The following is a 6518-nucleotide window of genomic DNA, read 5'->3' on the forward strand; positions in this document are numbered from 1 at the left end:
CCTCCTGCCCACCCTCCTACCCACCCTCCTGCCCAGCCTCCTGCCCACCCTCCTGCCTACCCTCCTGCCCACCATCCTGCCCACCATCCTACCTACTCTCCTGCCCACCCTCCTGCCCACTCTCCTGCTTCACTCATACCATTGACCCATGAACTTGGAGACTGAACCTTCTAACACATAAACCCTGGTGACAAACATCATAGAAACCTTTGTCGTGTTCTAATGACCCAAAGCAAGGCACTACCTATACCACCCTGCACTCAGAGAGCTAGTTATACCAGGATACAAATATCAGAATTATAGTCTGTTGTAGAGGCTGCCTACCGGCACTGGCCCAGTTCATGACTTCCGGCTATTGAGACGTTGTCTACAAAACTTAAGCACAGAATTGCCCTTTGCTAAGAAGCCTGTGAGGCTCCCGCTCTCCATGTCCCAGGGCCCAACTTTGGGGACTCAGCAGAATCCCCATGCCTCCTACTGTGCCTCCTCTGAGCTTTGTGCTCTCAGAGCTGCTCCCAAGAGTTGAGTGCTCCCCAGAGCACTACCCAGCATCCTGGACAGATAAGTAGAGCCCAATTCAAAGGGAGCTTCCGTGAAGGACAGAAATTACCACCTCCAGTTCCAATTACCAGCTGAGCTAATTGCAAAAGTAATTGCAATTGACGGGTCTAATTATGAGGCTAGGCCAGAGAAGCATTTCCTCCCTTCCGCCTCTGAGTACCCGCCTGCTCTCTCCTAGGGGGCTCAGACAGGGTGGAAACCCCATCCTGAGAGAAGGGGAGGCCTGGCCTGTGTCCCAGGGGCCAGGCCAGATTTCTTCCTACCCCCATAAGGATTTCCCATCCACGAGGGGGGCCTCTTCCATTGGCTTGCACCACCTAGTCCACTCCTGGGCCACTGAGAGCCAGGAATTACGAGTACCACATTGTTCAATCCCAATGCCCCTACTTGGTTACTTCTTACCCTGTCCTTCCCTGTGGACACTGTGTGCTGTCACAGTTGGGGCCCTGCTCTCAGAATGGCCCCTCCAAGCTGTATGAACTCTCTGACTGTCCTGAGGGCTGCGATCTCATGGCTCACCTGGTCCAGAACCCCCACCCTGGCCTGGCCCTGTGTGAGTTCATCTCACAGACAGCTCAGAGGAGGTGTCCATAAATAAACAGGCACATGAGGCTCAGCTAAGGAGGTCCAGAGTCAGCAGGCCTTCCTACCTGACAACAGCTCCAACCAGCCCTGCCCTCTAGAAGAGACCTCCTTGGGCTGCCAGCCTTGTTGCCTTGTAGAGTCCAGGGCCAAGGAAAGGCCTGGGCCCACCTGATAACAGGATTAGGATGGTCTGTCCATAGTGCCATGGACTGGGGGACCAAGCCTTTACACATGGGGACCTTCTATATCCAGACTATAGCACCACTCCGTTTAGCTAGGGCTCTCCCCATCCCCAGGATTGTGGACATCTATCTGTGAGTCTAATCGTCCTCTGAGGCTAGAGCAAAGCCTGTGCTCATCCTTCATCGTTTCAGCCAGGGAAAACGGAGGTATCTCCGCAGACAGTACTAAACTAATTAGTAACGAGTGTACGTCCCGCGAGTATGCAAGACCTACAACAGCTACACTGTGTCTCAGCAGGCTGACACTGTCATTTCTCCAAAAAAAAAAAAAAGAAAGAAAGAAAAAGAAAAAAGAAACCGAGGCCATGTCTCCAACATGCCCACAGCTACCAGCTTGAAAGTCCCAGCCAAACAGCCAGCACCCAGAGCATGAGAGTCCACCAGGGGGCAGTGCAGGACCATAGTACCTATTTGGCGTGTGCCTGCACCACCAAAACCAGGCAGACCCACCCCCTGTGAGGGTTACAGAATCTTAGCTACTAGGTTCAATGGAAGGAAACCAAGGCTGAGGAACCAGGTAGAGATAGCATCAACCCGTTCCTATCTACGCTGTGGGAATTCAAGTAAATTCTTTCCACCTGGAGCCATGGCTTCCCAAATATGTAAGATTGCTTTTAATGTCCTTAGGAGTTTTCTGGAGACATTCATCTGCCAAACACAAGTTTGTAATTGGCTAAGTCACTGTTCAGTTTCTAAAAGATGCCATGTTAATCTGACTTCAGCTGAGAGGAGGGAAAACACCAATCCCAAAACTCTGTTAGGAAAAGCTCTGATTAATTGCCTGTTAACAATGATCTGAGCTACAACCAGAAAGACAGCCTGGGCCATTTCTCAATTTTATACTGAAACGAGAAGATAGTAGAGCGAAGGCTTCTGGGTGCCAACTGAGCTAGCAGTTAGAGGTTTCTCACCTAAGAACAGCACAGTGACGACCCAGCAGCTGAAGGCTCTGCACCAGTTCCTGTCTCTCCGTCACCTCTCAGCGGCCCCAGAACCCTTGAGGCCAGCACAGTCTGTGCTCTGCAAGTATGTCCTGCACTGTGGTGCTTGCAGGAAGGCTTTGAGAAATACTGTTCCACTGTCTGCCTCAGCTTCAGTCTACAGCATCAGGAAACACTGGCTGCAAGCCCTGAACACTGACTTGAGTAAAGTTAATCCATCAGAAAGATGTCAGGAAGCTGAGAGGAAACAAGGGAGCTTAGAGGGTTGAATTTAGCAAGTGCTGAAGCAGCCTGGGCTTGGGCGATTCTTCTCTCAGGGTAATCAAAATCTCTGGTGTCAGGTCACACCCAATCTCAGCTAGCTAGCCTGAAGAATGCAAGGGCATGTTAATGGGCAAGTCTAGGACAACACCACACCTACTGGAGAAAGAATAAGGTCCTTTGGGGAGTGGGGCAAAGGATCTGAGGAACCCAGGGCCAGCCAAGGTTCATGTCACAAGCCAAATCAGCAAGTCTGCACTGGGAATCAAGCCCCCAACACACACACACACACACACACACACACACACACACACACACAATTTCTGGTCCCTGAGTCTGACTCTGTATCACAAAGCATGGAAAGGTAGGCCTGGGGAAGGAACAGGCAATCTTCCTTGAGGATGAGCAGAGCTCACTGAGAGGCTTGGGAGGAGGGGAGACTAAGCCCTCTGCAAAACCACGAGTCTCGGCTGCTGCTATTCTCATTGCTGACAACTATTTCCTGAGTGAACACTGGCAGGCCCTGAGCGTCTCTGAGTCCAGTTGTATCATCAGTAAAGATTTTCCTAGACAAGCTCATGTCCCCTCAGGCGGCTCTCTGGTCAGCAGTGCTTCCCTTACAAAGAACAGCGATGTAGACTCTGTGGTGACAACACTCAGCGATCCTGAGCACACTCACACAGGTACACAGTCTCTCTAATCGCCAGGCTCTGGTACGACAGGGGCCCTATGTACCACTCGTCTTTAGACGGCAAGTTCCTAGAATCAGGGGAGCTGGCTTCCCAGGAGTCGATTCCCCCATTCACTAGCCGTGGGGTCCTTGGAAAGTCTTGAATGTTAAAGCCCAGGGGAATCGGCTTCCCTCGGATACGGCTCTCCACCGGCAGACCCAGGCCACAGATTCCAGGATGAGGCATCTTGAGAGAAGGTGACTCAGTGCAGCCCATTCCTGCTGCTGGAGACTCAGCCAACGTGTGGGTCCAGAGTCCTATTTATATCCAAAGGTGGTATTTACCAAAATCATATGTTGGTACAGAAAGAGCTGTTGTTAAATTAGACCTGGGGATTTATGGATATTCAAGCCCTATAGAAATCTCTGATATCCCCACAGAAGCATCCAAAAAAAAAAAATTAGCCCAGAGAGGGTTCTCTTTTTTTGATGATGTTCTTCCCTTTCTGCTTGTATCCTGAACAATTCTTCCCTGGACTCAGGATGTTTTTAGAATAGTGCACTATAGAGAACACAGCACAGCACAGCAGACAGGTACCCAGGAGCTCTTAGGCTTCTCACCTTCCCAGGGCCGTAGCCCCCTCCCCATCTTCCAAATCACTCTAAGAGATAGGCCATTAACTGTTCTGCAACCACAGAGTGAGTTCCAGCTTCTCTACCTGAGATCTCTATGTCCTTTTCTCCCACTGCCCATTCCCTGGTTTGTTGTTATGGCAACATTTTCACTCCCAGGTGCTGTTTGCATTAATTATAGTAATGCAAGATGCAGGGGTGCATAGATCCAAAGTACTCAAAGCACCAGAACTTGGTTCCTTCTTCACATGACAGTCCCTGGGCTCTGCAGTCCTGATCAATGGAGATTCTCTTCACTAGGATCCTGTCAGGCCTCCATCACGGTACCCAGCTCCTCTTGAAGGCAAGGGCCCTGTGTCTCACTTGTATGGCTGTGGGAAAGAGAGAGACGGTGAGGAGGAGCATGCTTCAATGTCTCAGCATCGCCTCTTCCATCCACCAGGCCAGAGCTCAGAATGCAGCTGTGGCGACGTCCATGCCAAGAAAGGCAGGAATTGGGAGAAGCCAGCCGTCAAGAGGGATTCCCAACAGCTATGTTTAGGAGCTTCTCCCTGACTGACCTTCACATCTCTGTCATCCGTGCATTCATCTGACAAGCGTTTGTCTGCCGAGTGCTCTGTGCAGGTTGCATGCCAAATTGACACCAGCCTTGTGCATTTGGCTTCCGGTCACCAGACACCAAAGAAGCACATAACTGACACTCCAGTATGATTCACACTGGTGGGAAATGTGCAAAACTAGGGAGGGCTTGATAAAGTATCAAAGGGGCGTGAGTCAGTCTGCCCGGAGGAAATGGCCCTGACGCGGAAGCCGGTATGTAAGGAAAGGTTTTGGTAGAGGAAAAGGTCAAAGGTAAATCACAGGCCATCACAGATGTCATCTTAGGAGACCATTAGTGGAGGGCACTTGGGAGATGGTTCTCCCTTTGGCTGATGAAGGGAGAGGCCATTATGAAGCAAGGCATCCAGAAAGTGGAATGTCTGCTACTACGGTGTTTATACCGTTTCTTCTGCTACCATAACAAACGACCACACACTTAAGGGTGTAAAAAGACAATATAGATGGCGGTTAGGTTAGGAGGCCAAGTGAGGACCCAAGGAGCTAAATTATGGTGCAGGTCAGGGTGTGCCCCTTGGGAGGCTCCCAGCCTCCAGCATCTGGAGGCTGCCAACATCCTTGCTTCTGGCCCTAGTGATAACAGCATCCCTCCAGCCTTCTCTGCCCCCGTATCATCTGCCCTGTGTACATGTAGGGTGTCCTTAGCAGTGAGGACACCATCTCAGAACAATACCAGGAAGATGAACACTGTCGACTGGTGAGGCAAACAAACTTTTGTGGTCAATTCTATTTTTCCCTAAGTACACAGAGTATACCCTAAAATAACAACCAATGCTATATATAGTAGAGCAAATACACAAACTGGGTCCCCTGTTATGGTTAAGATCAAGTTCCCTGCTCTGCCCATGGTCACATGGGCTGTGCTGTGCTTGTCAACAGTGGGCAGTGGACGGTTTACCTGTCTGAGCCTCATCACTATGAGTAAAGCGTTGTGGGACAATGTTAGGACCACTGTAGAGGCGCCGTAAAGTGCTGGGCTTCTCAGCTTTCTTTTACTCTGTTATTAGTCATTGGCCAAAACACAGAAATTACGTAGCACATGCCTGACTTAGGGGGATAAGCCAGAGTGGCCTCCCTACCTCAAACCCCTACTGTACCTTTGCCAAGGAAGGCAACCTGTTCTCAGGATGCAGGGATGAGGAGATGAATATCTCCAGGGGTCACTATTCATCTGACATTCCAAGGGCACTGGGACAGACATAGGAACATCTGTACAGACGGCCACACGATAGGACAGGAGATCCCTTGCCTCTCAGAGTCAGAAGAAAAAAACATCAGCATGGAGCCTGGCAGCAGGTCCTGGCCCCTGCTGAGGACAGCTGTTCATCTTGTCCTAAAACGCATGTCACCTCTTCCATAATTACATCCCAATTTTCCCGAGGGACCCCAGCCTCTTAAGATAGCCAGCTCCTCTACGGTACTGCCTGAGGCCCCCTCAATTCATGTATCACTGTGTACCACCTCTGTTACGCCCTGTCACTTTTCTCTGGTCACTCACAGCTCCAGAAAGGAACACAGTCTTTCATGAGTCTGTCAGAACCAGATCCTAAACTGCTAGAAGGCCAGCCAGCCAGCAGCTGCTGTCTGAGATCAGAGGACCGAAAGTGCCATTGGCCCCTTGCCAGAGGTTGCTATGACCTACTCTTGACAGGGCACCAAATGCCAGGCAAGGCTTCTCGCTCTATCTCTGCAAGGCCAAGGTCATCCCCCAAAGAAGAAACCGGATCATCGATATTTGTCCCAGGTACAGGAAATTAGGAAGCATCCTTGTGGGGTCTAGTGTCTCCGCCCATGACTGTCTCCGCCTCAGACTCATGAGTATATGTTGGGATATTTCAAGAGACAAAACATCCACTTCCCATCTAACAGAGCACTCTTCTGATGGCAGCAAGCCCCAGTCTACCACCTAAAAGTGCCTTTTCTTCACCCCTCCCCCATGCCGCATTCATGGGCATTTCATGACAATAATCTCCTGGGTTCCCATCCCACTGCCCTGCCCTACCTTCC

The sequence above is a fragment of the Grammomys surdaster genome, unplaced genomic scaffold (genome assembly GCF_004785775.1).
Source record: "Grammomys surdaster isolate TR1022 unplaced genomic scaffold, NIH_TR_1.0 211, whole genome shotgun sequence".
Lineage (NCBI taxonomy): Eukaryota > Metazoa > Chordata > Mammalia > Rodentia > Muridae > Grammomys > Grammomys surdaster.